Source organism: Cornus florida, unplaced genomic scaffold (genome assembly GCF_030987335.1).
Source record: "Cornus florida cultivar Cherokee Brave unplaced genomic scaffold, ASM3098733v1 CherokeeBrave_3.0.0_Hap2_Chr10, whole genome shotgun sequence".
NCBI lineage: Eukaryota > Viridiplantae > Streptophyta > Magnoliopsida > Cornales > Cornaceae > Cornus > Cornus florida.
Genome location: NW_026775580.1, coordinates 47,223,963 through 47,243,272, shown reverse-complemented (window position 1 = coordinate 47,243,272; position 19,310 = coordinate 47,223,963). Strand labels below are relative to the sequence as shown.

Genomic DNA, 19,310 nt, shown 5'->3' with positions numbered 1-19,310 from the left:
TTTCATATTAAGACTTCTACATAGCATTTTCTCTTGATTAGAGCTTAAGTTTAGGATTCATTGTATTCCTTTACGGTTCATTTAAACTCGTACTGATGTCTGTTTTTCTATGTTAACAGTATGGTTAACGCTAGAAGAGGACAGAACATGGACAGTCGACAGAGGAGGGCAGCACGTAGGCAGCAGAAATGCCTGCGACATCTGCAAATGGAGGAAGAGCAGCAAATGCCTGGGTTTCAGTACGATGATGGTCAATTTCAAAAGGAGCAGGAGGAGGTTTAGCAGACTCGGGATCAGGGAGGAGATCCAGAGTATCCTCCTCACCTCAATAACCTCATTGCTCGGGCTATAGAAACAGGGGTAAAAGCTGCACTTTGGAATCAGACTCAAGTGCAGCTGGCACCGATACCAGTACCGGTTGTTTAAACTGATACTTGGGAGAAGGCCATGAGTTCTTTCACAAAGGGGAGTCCACCTAAGTTTACAGGCTCCACCGATGCGAAAGCAGCTCACCAGTGGAAACAGGACATCAAGTGACATCTTCGCTTGGTTTATTGCACGAAGGTTCAGAAACAGATGCTTGCTACCTTCAAGCTAGTTGGGGATGCACTACAGTGGTGGGAGTTAGTTTGGCATTGACTTATGATCAATTCAATACTCGTTTTGATGAGAAGTACTTTCCTTATGCAGTCAGGGCCACTATAAAAGACAGAGTTTCTAAATCCGCAACAAGGGAATATGACACTGGCAGAGTATGAGCACCAGTTCACGCGCTTATCTCTTTTTTACACCAGAGGAGGTGGATACAGAAGAGAAGAAGCGCAATTGTTTCGTTAAGGGACTGATGTGGTCTATCAAGAGAGCTATTACAGGTAGTCCAGCCTATACTACCTATGCTCAGGTGTTAGATGCCATTCTATAGCAGTATCAGTTGACCGTGGACTTCAGACAGGCCAAGGGTGAGAAGCGGGGTGACAGAGATTCTGCTAATCAGTCAGCTGAGAAAGGGAATGGGAACAGACACCGACAGAATGATAAGGGCAAATTCCAGGGACAGTAGCCTTGGAAGAAGCACAAGGGTGGTTCGGATACTCACAGGGATAGGGCACCTATTCAGCGATAGCAGAATAGGGGACCACAGGCAGGATAGGGTCAGCCACAGGCTAATCGACAGAGGAGGCCATCTGGGACTTTCTAGGGTAGTTGCTATACTTGTGGAGAATATGGTCACACTTTCAGGCAGTGTCCTAAAGCAAGACAGGGACAGGGATAAAGACAGCATGTGCAGCAGGGGCAGAGGGCGCCAGTGCCTCTACTAGCTCCACAGGTTCCATGGATTCAGGGACAGACATATCCAACTTTACCGGCACCGCCGCAGCCTCAAGGACAGGCACCGCAGCAGCTACATTATGGCAGGGTGTACAACCCTATGCCACAGGATATGCAGGCACCTCAGGCTGTTGAGGGTAATTTTCCTATTCATGGTTTACATGAACGTGTATTATTTGATACGGGTGCTACACACTCATTTATAACTAGATCTTTGTTGTTTTATCTGGGATGGTGACGCGGATTTGTGATAAACCTCAGGGTATTTCTACACCGTTGGGCAATACAGTCATTTTACATGAGAGTGATGGGCCTGTGACTTTAGATATTGGTAGACTCAAATTTCTAGCCAATCTATTGGTCCTGGACATGCACACTTATGATGTGATACTTGGGATGGATTAGTTATCTCACTACCATGCCCAAGTTAATTGTTTTGATAGGTCTATTGTGTTCACCATACCTGGTCAGGATATCTACATAGTCGTTATGCCACATTTTAATGGGGTCACTAACACCTATTTGTTTCATAAGAAGGAGGAAACGGAGGAGGGGACTACTGTATCATTGGATAACATACCAATTGTACAGGATTTCCCTGATGTATTTCAGGAGATTATAGGGTTGCCGCTTAGTCGCGAGATCGACTTTGTGATAGACTTAGCTCCAGGCACTACGCCTATTGCTAGGGCACCGTATAGGATGGCACTAGTGGAGATACGAGAGCTGAGGGATCAGATTCAGCAACTATTCAGCCAGGGTTTTATTCACAGTAGTACTTCACCCTGGGGAGCACCGGTTTTATTTGTGAAGAAGAAGGATGGTTTACTTCGGCTGTGTATAGATTACAGGGAGTTGAACAAGGTTACTATTCGTAACAAGTACCCTTTACCCAGGATTGATGATCTTTTTGATCAATTGAAGGGAGCTATATATTTCTCTAAGATTGATCTACGGTCTAGATATCATTAACTTCGGGTTAGGGAGTAGGATGTTCCGAGGGCAGCGTTTCTCACTACATATGGATCTTATGAGTTTCAGGTGATGTCGTTCGGGTTAACTAATGTACCTGCGATCTTCGTGGATTTAATGAACAAAGTCTTCAGGGCTTATTTGGATTAGTTTGTCATTGTTTTCATTGATGATATCTTGATCTATTCTAGGTCAGAGGATGATCATGCTAGACATCTTCGGATAATCTTGTAGACGCTGCGTGAGCACCAATTATATGCTAAGTTCGACAAATGTGAATTTTGGCAGCAGGAGGTGAAGTTTCTGGGTCACGTGGTGTCAAAAAGGGGAATAGCGGTGGATCCAGTCAACGTTTCAGCAGTGGTTGAGTGGGGACAGCCTACTTCACCTACCGAGATTCGGAGTTGACTCTAAGGTGATTGTGTGGGAGAGAGACTAGTAAGAACTCCCAATAAGGTTCTTTTATGCCTTGTTTGCAGTAAGGACTTTTTATCTAAGGTGTTTAAAAGAAGTAAAAAATGCAATGAAAAGTAAATGAAAATTTAAATGAACTGGCTGAATTTAAATTGACTTTAAATTAAAGATGGTTGAAATGAAATGGACTGAAAAGTAATGGTGCAATGGAATAGAGTAGGCCGAATTAAATTGACATGAATTTGATTAAAGATTTGTCATTTGAATTCGTTGTATAAGACAAAGATTAAATTTGTCAATAGCATAATTAAGCATTGCAAAAGAAGAATAAGTTACTGGAACTTAGTTTCTTTGAATGAAATTTACCATTTGGACAAATGAATTGAAGATAAAGATGACATTGAGATATTTGATGAATTTTTTATTCATGTTGATTTATGATTGGTGCTGGACAAATTGAAATGAATTACAATACTTCTACTTATAGAAATTTTATTTCAACCAATCTATCTTTATTTCTTGCTAAAATATCTCTCTACCCTTGATTCCTTCATTTCGTAATCAAACTGAGTCAAACCCAGTGTACTTTGCCTTCAATATCAATGCTTTTAGTTTCCTCAACCGAATACCCTTCTCTGTTATCTACGAATTCCTTCAATTTGGTCAATTCTTAATGCTATAAAGTTTGCTAATTTTTAGCAACTTCCACATTCTGATAGCCGTAGTATTCCCTTTTAAACCCATTATTAAATACTCGTAAATACCACTTGCCTTGTTTAGCTTTGTCCACATCACGACTGCCATCTTCTACTACCTTCCTTCTTCAACTAATATTCCTGCTTCATAGGGATTTAGTTATTTATTGCAACTAAATCTCCAAGTTTTACTTCTTAAATCAATAACCATCTTTGAATTGATTTAATTCTCCGTAAATATATTAGCAACAACCTTATCAATAAGGTGGCTAAAATATATTTTCCTAGATTTTCTCCTTTTGTCTCTCTATTGGCCGACTCTCCTTTGAATAATATTTCACACTTGTCAACTCTTCATTGGTTCATATCACAACTGAGGTGGCTGCCAAGTTTTGGTGCCAACACTTCTTTAGAGCAAATCGAAGACAATGTTGCCTCAGAAACAAGCAGAGGAAGCTATTGTCTCGAAAACATTCAAAACTGTAAGTTATCCTACATTATTTTCTTTTAACTCTAAGATGCTAAAGCGATTTGTTTTTGTTACGTTTGGTTCATCACCTCGCTTCCTACCACCAAGGCTTTTCCTCCGGTCAGTGGCTTTAATTAACTCCCTCCTATTTTTCTTAGCAATTCGTTAGTTAATTTTAGAACCCAAAAGTTTTGATTTGCCTTAGTTTTTCATTTAAAGTCACTCTTAAATGCTGAACAATTATGGGTAATAGTCCAATATACTACTGAGATGCATGACTTCATATCTTTTTTTTTAAAATATTCATCATCATCCTTATTTCTAAAACTTTTTTTTTTTTTTTTTTTTTTGTTTTGTTTTTGTTTTTGTTTGTTTGTGGAGGATTAGTGATCGGTTGATCAACTATATATCAACCTTCGCAATAGCACGAATCATTGTAAAATAGGGCTATTGGTCGGGTAAGTCGAACCACTGGGACTGCGCTAATCTATGGCAACCTAAGTGTCTAGAGTCATTTTAGAGTGATAAGGGGTGTTCATAGAGGGTTTGTTTTGTTTGTCACTAAACTACAAATTCAGAATGCATAAAACAATAAATTGAAGGAGATTAAAAGAGAAATTTTAGAGAAGGAAGTCTAGGGAAGTGAGTCCACTCCAAACCTCTACACAAGCTAATTATATGATTAATTTGGGGAATTAATGTAGAAATGACCTTGATATATAATAATACATGACTACTATAATATCTTCAAGAAATTCAATTAATTAAAGAGTAAGAACAACCTATCAAAGCTTCACATGGTTGAGTTACCTAAACTAAGATGCAACCCTAGACATGCTCACTAAGCTAGAGATTGTCAAATAATTAATCAATTGGTGGAAGCACATGATATCAAGTCACAAGATTAACTCATCAAAAGAAATTCTTAAGCTATGGATTAACAAGCTACTCAAAACAATGCCATTAAAACCGTTCCATAATCTTAGTTCCATTGTCACTATGAAACTATAAGCCATACAACTATGAGATTAAATAATCTAAGACAAGAGTATGTAAATCAACATAGTCATTCAAACATTCAAAATCTTCATTACAATTTGTAACATGCTCTAGACCATGGAACTAGCCAAATATACATTTCATTCCCCAAAATAAATCAAAAACTAGACATGCTTACAAGGTAGAGCTTCATCACCTCCCTAGATGGAGGTTTAGTTACCCATTGATGCACTAGAGGAAGGAGGAATCAAAGCCTTGACCTCCATTTTCGAGCTCCCCTCTTCTAGCTCCAAGAACACACATTTCTTACTCTCTTCTCTCTCCTCTATCTTGCAAAAATTCAAGGATAATGATATGTGTGGCCTTCCTTGCCTTATCTCCTTCAACAAAGCTCTCTCTCTCCTCCAAAAAAAACATCCCCAACCACCTCATAAAGAAGTAAGTAGAAAATGAGGAAACCAATGCACAAGTGGCTGCCAAAATGAGAATTCCCGAAGGCATTCTGCCCCAAATTCGAGCACTCTAAGCAAGGCCTCGAGCACTCGAAAATGGAGCAGATTGCTCCATGCTTGCTTTGATTCGCCCGGACCTACTTTGGTAAAACAGACATAACTTTGCACTCCGAATGATGAACCGTTTAAAGATTTGGAGAGCTGATTCAAAGCTTTAAAAACTTCATGTTTTGATGAAGACCCAAATCTCAAGTCTGGTTGGTCGAAAATGGGGAGAAAGGCAGTACTTCAGTGCTGCCAGGCAGTTCTGCACACCTCTGGTAACAAGGCCATAACTCTCTGCTCCAAGCTCCGAATGATGAACCGTTTGAAGATTTAGAAAGCTAATTCAGATCTCTAAATCTTTCATGTTATGATGGAAGTCCAGTTCTCGAGCTTTCTGGGTCAAAATGGCGAGCAAAGTCCTAACTCCACTGTTGATCTCGTGAAGCAATCTGCCCTAATTTCGAGCACTCGAAATAAGGCCTCGAGCACTCAAAAATTGGCCAGAATGCCCTATGCTTGGTTTGCTCCGCCCGGACCTACTTTGGTAAAATGGCCATAACTTTGTGCTATAAACTCCAAATAATGAACCGTTTGAAGATTTGGAAAGCTAATTCAGAGCTCTAAAAACTTCATGTTTTGGTGGAGATCCAATTCTCAAGGATAGTTGGTCGAAAATGAAGATCAAGGCAGAATTTCATTGCTGCCAGGCAGTTCTGCGCACCTCTGGTAACAAGGCTATAACTCTCTGCTCCGAGCTCCGAATGACGAACTACTTGAATATTTGGAAAGCTGATTCAGAGCTCTAAATATGCCATTTTATAATGGAAGTCCAGTTCTCGAGTTTACAAGGTCAAAATGGTGAGCAAAGTCCTAACTCCACTGCTGCCAGAAATTCAGAATTGTGCCTTTTGATGGCCAAAACTCCACAAAGCCTTGATTTTGCTCCTTTTTTGGCAAATGGACCTGAAAATATATACATACACACAAATGAAGATAATCTACTTAAATAATCAAACGATGGACTTAACTAATGCAATTTAGGGCGCTTGAATATACAATATTCGGTGCTTATCAATTAGTTTCTTTAATCGAAGTGTCAAGTGTCCTAATTAGATGGTGTTAGAGGCAAAGTGTTGGAAATAGTGGCCTAGTTACACACACAACACTATACTATTTAAAAGAGAATAAAAATGGAGGAAAACATTTTTTATTTCACTTGATTGAAAATGAGTACAATGCATGGGTTTATATAGGCTTCAAAACATAAATGTAAATGAAAATTAACACCTCACTAACATATCATTTAGTAGGCAAAACTCCCACTAACCCACAAACATGATCATTACTAGTTGTAACTCTCATGCCCTCCACTAACTCCAATAAAAAAACTCACATAAATATAAAACACCAAATAAAAAAAAAACACCCATGACCTTCAAAGACATTTTAAAATAAAATAAATTTTAATTTCTAACCCCCCCCCCCCCCCTTTAAACTTGATTTTTTTCAACTCCAAACAAACTCCTTAACTTGTGAAAATCTGCAAAATTGAGGGGCTTGGTGAAAATATCCGCAACTTGATCTTGTGACTTGATGAACTTGAGCTCCACCTCCTTCTTGGTTATGCATTCTCTAATGAAATGAAATCTTGTATCAATATGCTTGCTTCGTTCATGAAACACCGGATTCTTGGCCAAAGCAATTGCTGATTTGTTGTCCACAAAAATCTCCATTGACTCTTCTTGTAACATGTGTAATTCCTTCAACAAATTCCTCAACCAAATTGCTTGACAAACACATGAAGTGGCTGCAACATATTCTGCTTCACAAGTTGAGAGGGTGACAATGGGTTGTTTCTTTGAACACCATGTAAAAGCAACATTTCCCATGAAAAAACAATAGCCAGAAGTACTTTTTCTATCATCCAAATCTCTGGCCCAATCACTATCAGAATAACCCACAAGCTTGAAATCATTAGAAAATGAATAAAATAACCTAAAATCAAGGGTACCTTTGATGTAATGAAGGATCCTTTTAGCCGCCTTGAAATGAGTTATAGTGGGTCTTTCCATAAGCCGATTAACAAGCCCAACCGCAAATAATATGTCCAGCCTTGTGCATGTTAAGTATCTCAAGCTCCAAACAAGACTTTTGAAAAATGTTGGATCCACCGTCTCTCCATCTTCATCTCTTGACAATTTAATTCCAACTTTCATGGGCGTGTTCACTAATTTACAATCTTCCATCTTAAATTTCTTGAGAATTTCCTTAGCATAGCCTTCTAGGTGAATGAAAATTCCATCCTTCATTTGCTTGACCTCAATGCCAAGATAATAAGCCATGATGTCAATATCTGTTATCTCGAACTCTCGAGTCATAACCGTCTTGAAATCTTCAAACATTTTTGGATTGCTACCTGTGAAGATTAAATCATCCACATACAAGCAAAAAAAATACATCTCCATTCTTACTTACTTTGGAGTAAAGAGCATGTTCATATGGGCACTTTGAAAAATTATTGTCTTGAAAATATTCGTCAATTCGCTTATTCCACGCCCTTGGTGCTTGCTTCAAGCCATATAAAGCCTTCTTCAATTTCAAGACTCTGTTTTCTAGCCCCTTTACAACATAGCCCATGGGTTGCTGAACAAATACCTCTTCTTCAAGAAACCCATTCAAGAAAGCCAATTTCACATCCATTTGGTGGATTCTCCAATTATTCTGGGCTGCCAAAGAAATTAACAATCTAATTGTTTCTAAACGAGCTACGGGTGCAAATACCTCATCATAGTCAATCCCGGGCTTTTGGTTGTACCCCTTGGCGACCAATCTTGCTTTATATTTTTTAACTTCACCATTTGCATTCTTCTTTGCTTTATACACCCATTTGACACCAATTGTCTATTGCTTTTTTGGAAGTGTAGCAAGCTCCCATGTGTCATTCTTCTCTATGGATTTAATTTCTTCATCCATAGCCTTTCTCCATTTTTTATCTTATGCCGCCTCTTTAAATCCTACGGGTTCACAATCCACAAAGAGACAAAAAAGTGTTAGATCACCTAACCTTTCCATTACCTCATCTATTTTGTCATATATGTCACGAAGACTCCTCATGTAAAGTGGTGGTGTGTCACTTGAACTTGATGATGATGGAGTTAATTGATCTTGAATTAATGGTGGTGGAGAAATGGGCTGCTCCATGCCTTCATTTTCTTGCTCCCCATCAGAAATTGGAAAAATATTATAATCTTCATTTAAAGTATTCCAATCCCATGTGGCTCCCTCTTCGAATTCAACATCTCTACTAATGACAATCTTCCCATTGCTTGGATTGTATAACTTGTAACCTTTGGAATTTACATCATAGCCAATGAACACCATTTTTTCACTTTTGTTGTCTAACTTGGTCCTCTTTTCATCCGGCACGTGCACATTGGCAATGCTTCCAAAAACCCACAAATGAGAGACACTTGGCTTTCTTCCGCTCCATGTTTCTTGTGGTGTTTTGTTTTACACACTTCTAGTAGGACACTTGTTGGACAAGTACACTACACAATCAACCACTTCAGCCCAAAATTCTTTAGGCATTTCCTTGCTTTTCAACATGCTTTGAGCCATATTAAGAATGGTTCTGTTCTTCCTTGCTGCAACTCCATTTTGTTGGAGTGATCTCGGAACCGTTAAAGGATAGTGAATTCCATTTTCTTCACAAAATTTTTTGAAATTATTTAATGTGAATTCACCACCTCTATCGGATCGAAGAGCCTTTACATCATAGCCACTTTGTTTTTCAACAAGTGCTTTAAATTTCTTAAAAATTTCATACACCTTCGATTTTTGTTTAAGAAAATACACCCATGTTTTTCGGCTAAAATCATCAATGAATAATAAAAAATAATTATTCTTACCAAATGATGATGGAGAAATTGGACCACAAACATCCAAATAGATAAGTTGTAGTGCTGCCGTAGCTCTTGTGGTAGCTTCTTTAAGAAAACTTTTCCTCGATTGCTTTCTAACAAGACATCCTTCACATAATTGATTTGGATTGCTAATGAAAGGTAATCCCTTCACCATCTTCTTTTTGGCCAGCAACTCTAATCCTCTAAAATTCAAGTGCCCAAGTCTCAAGTGCCAAAGCCAAGTTAAATCATTAACACAAGCCTTCAAACATTTAGCCTCATCGACTTGAATATTTAGCAAAAACATCCAGTTCTTTGTCATTGGAACCTTGGCAATCAAATTATCTAATGGGTCTCTTATCGAAAGACTGCAATCCTTCATGGAAATATTGTAGCCTTTTTCTAAGAGTTGTCCCAAACTTAAAATATTATTCTTCATATTAGGCACATAATAAACATTAGAGATAAATTGATGATGCCCATTCCTCAAACGAATCAATATTTTACCTTTTCCTCTTACCGAAATTTGTGATAAGTTTCCAAATGTCACCTTGCCATTTATTGATTCATTAATATCAACGAACTTCTCTTTGCTACCACACATATGGTTGCTAGCATCGGTGTCAAGATACCACACATCTTCTTGATCACTCCTTTCACCTTTGTATGCCAACAACAAAGTAGGCTCCACTTCTTCATCAGCAAAATTAGCCTTTTCTTCAACATCGTTAGCAACATTTTTACATTCTGAAGCATAATAACCGTACTTTTGACAATTGTAACATTGAATTTGAGACTTATCATACCTCCTTCCATATGACCTTGAGTAATTTCCTCTACCACAACCTCTTATTTGTTGTGAGTCATGGACTTTTTCTTCATTGTTGGTTGCGTATTAACCGCTTCTAGCTTTCTCCTCTTCCACGGCCTCTTCCTCTTCCTCGGCCATGTGCATTTCCACGTCCTCGGCCCCTTTGATTTACTCCATGTTTTTCATCTCTTTCGTTCAACGAAAACTTTGTTTGTAGCACTTGCTCCAAAGCTTCTTGTTTCTTCACCACCTTTTCTTCATGAGCTTGCAACGAACCCATGAGTTGATCAACAGTCATAAATCCAAATCCTTTGACTCTTCAATGGCTACAACAATGTAGTTGAATTTGGAATCCAACGACCGAAGGATCTTTTCAACGACCCTTGTATTAGTCATGGTGGTTTCGCCATATCTCCGTAGTTGATTTACAATAGCCAGAACCCTCGAAAAATAATCTAAAATTGATTCAGATTCCTTCATATGCAATGCTTTAAATTCACCCCGTAACATTTGGAGGCGAACCTTCTTCACTTATTCAACTCCTTGGAAGGAATTTTGAAGAATCTCCCATAGTTGCTTTGCATTTTCTGCACTAGCAACTCTTTGTAGCATTCCATCATCCAAACATTGATGGATGGTCATCACCGCCTTTTGGTCCTTCTTTCTCATGGCTTGTAAAACATCTTTTTCGGCTTGAGACAAAGTTGTCTCATCTTCTGGCTCATCATAACCTTTGGAAACAACTTCCCACACATCTTGTGCTCCCAAAATTGCCTTCATATGGATACAACAATTTTCTTAGTTATCTTTGGTGAATCGAGGCATTTGAAATGGAACCGAATTGTTTGCCATTTCTTCTCTCTCTCACAAACTAGCTCTGATACCACTTTGTTGGAAATAGTGGCCTAGTTACACACACAACACTATACTATTTGGAAGAGAATAAAAATGGAGGAAAACATTTTTTATTTCACTTGATTGAAAATGAGTACAATGCATGGGTTTATACAGGCTTCAAAACATAAATGTAAATGAAAATTAACCCCCCCCCCCTAACATATCATTTAGTAGGCAAAACTCCCACTAACCCACTAACATGACCATTTAGTAGGCAAAACTCTCACTAACTCACTAATATGACCATTACTAGTTGTAACTCTCATGCCCCCCACTAACTCCAATAAAAAAAAGTCAAATAAATATAAAACACCAAATAAAAAAATAAAAAAAACACCCATGACCTTCAAAGACATTTTAAAATAAAATAAAGTTTAATTTCTAACAACAAAGTGGTTGTGGAATCAGCAATCAGGGTTGGTTCGATTTTTTTAATAGACTCAACCAAGTGTTGTAGTAGGATACATACATCTGGGCTTTAGGAAAGATTTGTAGTTCATGAAATTGGTTCTTCAGTAGACTATCGCAAAATGACTTCTGTACAGTATCAATTCTTTCCATTTATAAATGCCAGAATAATTTTTTTGCAATTTTAGCTGACAATTCCTTATTTTGATTCTGGTAATAATCTTTCGTGGTTTCACCTGAATCGAAGGAGAGTCAGGTTTAGGAAAAGTTTCAGCAATTAATTGGTAAACATGCAGCTGGTCCATGAGAAACTAAGCCGCCACCAATTTTGAGCCGCAACAGGCTTTTGGATTGTATCTATTGAACACATTCAACTATATATACTTGGATTGTATCATCTGTCACACACACAGTAATATCATAAACTCAATTTGTTTCGTCTGTGTGAAGTGTGAACAGATTACTTGTCTTCCATTCGTTGAACGCGTGATCATGCAGACTTGACAGACCATCAACTTAGGTATAATTTCTTGAGTTTATCACCATGTGTATTTTTATCGTATTTTATGTGTTGAAAAGATCCCCAAACTCTTGCTATTTGGATAATTCTGATATTAGCCACCAAAACAGAAAAGAAAATAATAATAATAATAATAAATAAATAAATAAATAAGAAGAAAAGAAATTTCTCTGAACTGTATTCTTGGATTTTACTCAAATTATTCTCAACAGTCCTGCAGTCAATAATCCAGTTAGCGCTGTGGGCCCAACAGAAAACCATGGCCTGGCAAAGTTTTCAGGGTTCATGTACTGATTTGTGGATATAACCCTAGTGATCCAGGCCAACAATTTCTATATAAACAATGACACGCCCAAAGTTCTAGTACTAGTAGTGAAAGAAACAATGGGAATTCTAACTAGTGCTCATCTTCTCCACTTGGTCTTCTTTCTTTCTGCTACTTCTCACTCAAAAGCAATGGAGAGATTCACCTACATTGTTCACATGGACAACTTCTACGTGCCCAAGGTCTTTTCTAGCCACCAACACTGGTACACCGCCATCGTTGACTCCACAAAACCTGCCACTCACACACCAACAAATGACCACCAATCCACCCTAAAATTTATCTATGCTTATGACACTGCTTTCACTGGTTTCAGTGCTGTGTTCTCCCAAGATGAGCTAAACACCCAAAGAAAGTCCCCCGGTTTTGTCTCGGCTTATGCTAACAAAATTGTCACTCTTCACACCACTCAATCCTGTGGCCGGCTTCAAATTATGGTCAAGATGTCATCGTTGGTGTCATTGACTCCGGCGTTTGGCCTAAGAGCCGGAGCTTCAACGACGATGGAATGACCAAAGTCCTAAAAGATAGAAGGGGACGTGCCAAAAGGTCAAGATTTCAATTCTTCATTATGTAACTCCAAGCTCATTGGAGTTAGATACTTACAAGGGCGTCATGGCAGCAAATCCTAACATTACCATTAGCATGAACTCGGCGAGGGACACAAAGGGTCATGGGACACACACTTCCTCCATAGTTGCGGGAAACTTGTCGAAGGCGCATCCTACTTTGACTATGCTTCTAGGACTGCAAGAGGGGTTGCGTTGCGTGCTTGGGTGGCATGTACAAGGTCTGCTCAAACGAATTTGAGGACTGTTATGCCTCTGATTATCTCATTGGTGTGGACCATGCCATGGCTGATGGCGTCGATGTGATGTCAATTTCGATGGGTGTTGATGGTGTTGTCCCTTTATATTAGGACCCTTTTGCCATAGCTTCATTTCGAGCCATGGAGAAAGGTGTTTTTGTGTCTACTGCAGTATGAAATGATGGCCCTTAGTCGCTGCCAGTTGAATTGGCCGTTCTTTTGCCGGGACTACCACTCTCAGCAATGGGCTAACCATCACTGGAAGGACCATGTTCCTGTTGGGTTTGTGGCTCAAAATTTGTATGCAGAAAATTAGTTTCCTTTTTTGTTTTGGAAGCTACGAGAAACAGTATCCTGATTGGTTTTAAAATCCAGAAGACTTAGGGAAAAAGGCTAAAGATTTGGGAAAGAAGTTGTACCTACTATTTTAGAGTTGAAGATGGATATGATAACTCCTTATAGGTAAGTTAATCCTTGTCCAACAAGGAATTGGATTTGAGGAATACTTGTCCAACAAGGAATTGGGTTTTGAAGACTCTATAAATAAAGATGGGTATGAGGGGTTTAGAAAGAGAGAGAGAGAGAAGAGATAAAAGATGTAAGGGATTTAAGGGTGAGTGTTTTGAGGAGGGGAGAGTATATGTAATTCCCGAGTGTATACATGTAGCCTCAAAAGAAATGATGAATGAGTGAGTGGGGGTTTTGACGTGTGATTGTATATTCTCTTCCTTAAATCATAATAGTGAAATATCTCTCTCCCATGGATGTAACCCTAGAGTTGGGTGAACCATGTAAAATATTGTGTTATATGTGTATGTATGTGATTGTTATCTCCATATATGTTTGTGTTGATGTGATGTGATAATGCTTCCGCTGTGTGTGCTGAAGGAGGGATTTAACTCTTAACAACAGTCGACCGTTGAGTTGGTTAGAGGGAGTTAATTATCCCCAACAACTGGTATCAGAGCCAGATTGGTCAGAGCCTGTGATTGGTCCTGAAGATCAGTAGAAAAAGATTGTTGCGAAGCTTGTCAGAGCAGAAGATGATCGTGAGGTGCTATGTAGATTCAATCAAAGTTGATGATGAGACGAAGGTATGAAGAAGGTGATGACGTGAAACCCATGAGGAACAAGTCTTGTGACAAGCCAAAAGATGCTCGTTTTCAAGATGAGGCAAAGGTGATAGAGGTGAAGCCCACGAGGAACAAGTTTTGAGGACAACTCAAGAGTAGGTGCTAGTTCTTAAGATGGGGCAAGGGGTGTGAAGAATGAAGGGGTTTGCTCTAAGCCTGATAAAGAGCAAAGGGGAGTATGAAGAGTGAAGAGGTTTGTTGCTTTGGCCAGAAAAGCAATTGATGAAGATGAGTTGAAGATTGGTGGGTTACCATGCGTGAGCAATTGAACACCAATGGGGTGGATAGAGAAGATAGAAGAAAAAATGAAGAATGATGAATTTGAGAAAAGGTGGAGATTGTTAAAGTGTTTCTCAAGTTCATCATAGTGCTTTATTTGAGGTGGAGAAATTTTCAGTTGAGGTAGAGTTATGAAGAGATCCTTGTTCAAGGTGGAACTATGAAGAAGCACGTAAAGATTAAATTTTGAGCCAAGGTGGAGATTGTTGGGTTTGTGGCTCAAAATTTGTGCACAGAAAATTAGTTTCCTTTTTCATTTTGGAAGCTGCGAGAAACAGTTTTCTGATTGGTTTTGGAATCCAAAAGACTTAGGGAAAAAGGCTAAAGATTTAGGAAATAAGTTATACCTACTATTTTAGAATTGAAGATGGATATGGTAACTCCTTGTAGATAAGTTGATCCTTGTCCAACAAGGAATTGGATTTGAAGAATACTTGTCCAACAAGGAATTGGGTTTTGAAAACTCTATAAATAGAGATGGGTATGACTGGTTTAGAGAGAGAAAGAGAGAGAAGAGATAAAAGATGTAAGGGGTTTAAGGATGAGTGTTTTGAGGAAGGGAGAGTATATATAATTCCCGAGTGTATACATGTAGCCTCAAAAGAGATGATGAGTGAGTGAGTGAGAGTTTTGACATGTGATTGTATATTCTCTTCCTTGATTCATAATAGTGAAATCTCTCTCTCCCATGGACGTAACCTTAGAGTTGGGTGAACCATGTAAAATATTGTATTGTACGTGTATGTGTGTGATTGTTATCTCCATATATGCTTGTGTTGATGTGATGTGATAATGCTTCCACTGTGTGTGATAAAGGAGGGATTTAACTCTCAACAACAGCCAACCGTTGAGTGGGTTGAAGGGAGTCAATTATCCCCAACAGTTCCCTGCAAGTGCTTTGGTTAATGACAAACCTCTCTTTTACAACAAGACTTCATCACATTGCAATTCAACTGGGTTGTTGTCTAAACCCCCTTACGATGGCATCCTCATATGTGATGTCGGGGACATTGATTCTCTCTACACCGTTGCAAATCTCTCAGTGGCAACTTCAACCATCTTTATCTGTGATGATCCACACTTGGCAGAGGTGGAAGATTTCACCTATCCTAGAGTTGTGATTGGCTCAAAAGATGCAGAGGTAGTTTTCAAATATGCCAAAAGGTCTAAGAAGCCTAAGGGTCTATTTGATTTCCTACTTCAGCACTGAATGTAGAAAACGGTAAGTGATTTTTTAAAATAAGTGTGTTTGATAAAATTTTAGGATACCGCTTAATATGGTAGGTACCGCTTAAAAGAGGCTAAAATTCTAAGCGAGGAAAGGGTTGCTTATTGCTTATTGCTTATTGCAGAAGAGGGTAAGTGATTAGGTTTTAAAACTATTTTTTTAATGACTACTCTACCCTCAAAGAATCACGCTCTCTCTAGTCTTCTCTTTGCAATTTCTTTAAAATTCTCTTTGCGATTTCTCTCTGCATCTGGAAATAGAGTGGCTCTTCTATATATATATATATTTGGTTGGCTGTTACTTCTTTTTTTTCTTTTTCTTTTTTTTACAATATAGAACAAATTCTTTAAAAAATATATAATTTTACCAAATTCCCAAAATAATAATAATAATAATAATTCTACGTATTATATTATAAACATGTCACTTTGGTTACCTATTTCAATTGATTTAATGCCAATATTTATATAATATAATTCTATTTCTAGATAAGAATTCTTTTTCACCTATTTTCTTTAATATTTTTAACATCCTTTTTGATACCGTTCATAAATTTTATATAATCCAAAGCCCATATAATTTAAATTTTCTATTACTTATTTAGATAATATAATTCTATTCTTGGATAAGAATTCTATCTTTTTCACGTACTTTCTTCGTAACACCCTTTTTAATACCATACATAAATATTATGTAATCAAAAATCAATATATTTTAAATTTTACTTTCTTTAATCTTTGTAACATCTTTTTCAATATCATACATAACAATTTAACAAAGATTATGTAATCATACATAACAATTTAACAAATATTATGTAATCCAAAACCCATATATTTTAAATTTTACTTTCTTTAATCTTTGTAGCACCTTTTTCGATATACATAAATGTTTTGTAATTCAAAATCTATATATTTTAAATTTTCATCAATTATTTATATAACATAATTCTATTTCTAGATAATTTTTTTTTTTTATTTATATATTGTAAATCAATATTAAAGTACAATTACAACAAGTGATAAATCTCCATGACAAATCTTGGAATAGGCATAGTCAATTTCCAAAAAGCAACCTATCCTCACAGAAATTGATAAATGCTCTGCTAGGATTAATCAGGTGCAAAAACCAGTCCATTCAATAAGGTCTTCATCCACTGCTACGGACAAACCAGACTAAGAAGTCACACCAAACTTGACACAATCTGAAATCTGGAAGTTGCAAAAAATAACAACATATTTAATGGCCAAAAATAATCAACAAATCTTCTAGACCAAAGTTTAGGTATGTGATAACTTCCCAAACTATAGCCTATGCAGCCTGCATACCCTGATCTCTCATCCCTTTATATACAACATTATTTCTGATAGACCATATTTTCCAAAACGTAACTGCAAACACACCACTTAATATTCTGGATTTGATAGACTTAATAGCAGCCTTTTGACAAAACCAATCCACCACCTGATTCACATCTTTAAAACCTGGAAATTCAATATGCAGCAGATCAAATACGTCCCTCCAAATAGCTGTGGCAAATTCACAAACACAGAACAGATGATCATTTGAATCATCTCCTTTATAACAATTGTGACAAATAGATGTTAGCTGCATTCCTCTTCTCTGTAAATTCATATTTCTAGATAAATTTTTTATTTATTTATGATTATTTGACATTATTATTCATTGTTAAATTGATATATTTCATTGAGTGAATTAATGTGATTATTTTATTAATATTTTTATATATAAATATAAAATTGTTATGAGTACCATATATTGAGGGCAAAAATGTAATCTATACAACTTTCAGACTTCAGCTTTTGTATATAACAAACAAAATTAATGAATTCAGTACTTAAAAACTTAAACATTATCAAATGGGTATTCAAATTAATACATTCAGCACTCAAAATTTCAGCGCTTCAGTGCATAATTTTCAGTTTTATCAAACAACACCTAAGTCAAGCATAAAGTTCCAACAAACCATTTTGGGGACAAAGCCTGCACCTGTTGTTGCTTCCTATACTTCAAGGGGTCCTGCATAAAGCTATCCGGGCATCCTGAAGCTGGATTTAATGGCGCCAGGGTCATTAGTCTTAGCAGCTTGGCCTCCCAATAAAATTGCCGCCTCAATTGGTTTCAATATAAATTTGTCTAGTGATTATAACTTTATCTCTGGGACATCCATGGCTTGTCCTCACGCTTTTGGCATGGCTGCTCTCCTAAAAGGCGTGCATCCAGAATGGAGTCTGGCTGCTATAAGGTCCACCATGATGACCACGGCGAACCCACTAGATAACACTCTTAATCATATTTAAGACCTTGGTCTGCACCTCAAAATAGCCTCACCTCTAGCAATGGGGGTAAGAGTAGGACAGGTTGATCCAAACCGGGCGCTTGACCCCGGTCTTATATATGATGCAACTCCATAGGACTATGTAAATCTCCTCTGCTCCATGAATTTCACAAAGGCACAAATCTTAACAATTACAAGATCAAACAGTTACACTCGCTCCAACCCTTCTGATGTTCTGAATTACCCATCATTTATTGCTTTGTACACTAACAAAACAACAATGATCACTCGAACGTTTCAGAGGACAGTGACAAATGTTGGAGATGGATTGATTATTTACAAGGCTGACATTAAATCTCAGCCTTGTAAGTCGTCGTTCCATCTCCAACATTTGTCACTGTCCTATGAAATGTTCGAGGGACTTGTTGTTGTTTTGTTAGTGTACAGAGCAATAAGTGACGGATAATTTAGATCGTCAGAAGGGTTGGAGCAAGTGTAACTGTTTGATCTTGTAATGGTTAAGATTTGTGCTTGTGAAATTCATGGAGCAGCGGAGATTTACATAGTCCTGTGGAGTTGCATCATATATAAAACTGGGGTCAAGTCCCCGGTTTTGATCAACCTGTCCTGCCCCCATAGCTAGAGGTGAAGGCTATTTCGAGGTCCAGACCAAGGTCTCGGATAGGTTTAAGAGTGTTATCTAATGTGGGTTTGCCGTGGTCATCATGGCGGACCTTATAGTAGCCAGACTCCATTCTGGATGCATGCCTTTTAGGAGCGTAGCCACGCCAGAAGCATGAGAACATGCCATTGATGTCCCAAAGAGAAATGGAATCACTAGCCAAAACTGTATTGAAACCAACTGTGGCTGCATATTGATTGGGAGGCCAAGCTGCTAAGACAACTGACCTGGGTGCCATTATATCCGGCTTCAGAATTCCGGGATAACGGGTGCAGCCTTTGTCCCCAAAATGGTTTGTTGGAACTTCATTGTAGTATGCTGTTGTTTCTAGACATATACATAAGCACTTGAAGGTTCTGTGCTAGCTACTAGTGTTGACCAGGACCAGGAAGGCAAATTCAACTTAACAAAAAAGAAAATAAAACACACTACTTAGACTAAAGCTCTTGAAAAAATACCACTTCGACTAAGCACTTAATGAAACATTTCCCCCAGCTCTACCATGCCTATTTGAAATTATTCCTTACCCAGCAACCATGCTCAACAATACCAGATCATTAATATTAATTATATATTAACATATCTACTAAATAATACTACAATCATGATTAAGATGAAGTGAAATATATCTTTTGCAAATTGA

At 37.8% G+C, this 19,310-nt stretch overlaps 1 pseudogene; it reads left to right on the top strand.

Annotated features, from left to right (window-relative positions):
* The first annotated feature begins 12,297 nt into the window (after window positions 1-12,297).
* LOC132277559 (subtilisin-like protease SBT3) lies at window positions 12,298-18,451 on the top strand (annotated as a pseudogene).
* The last annotated feature ends 859 nt before the right edge of the window (window positions 18,452-19,310 follow it).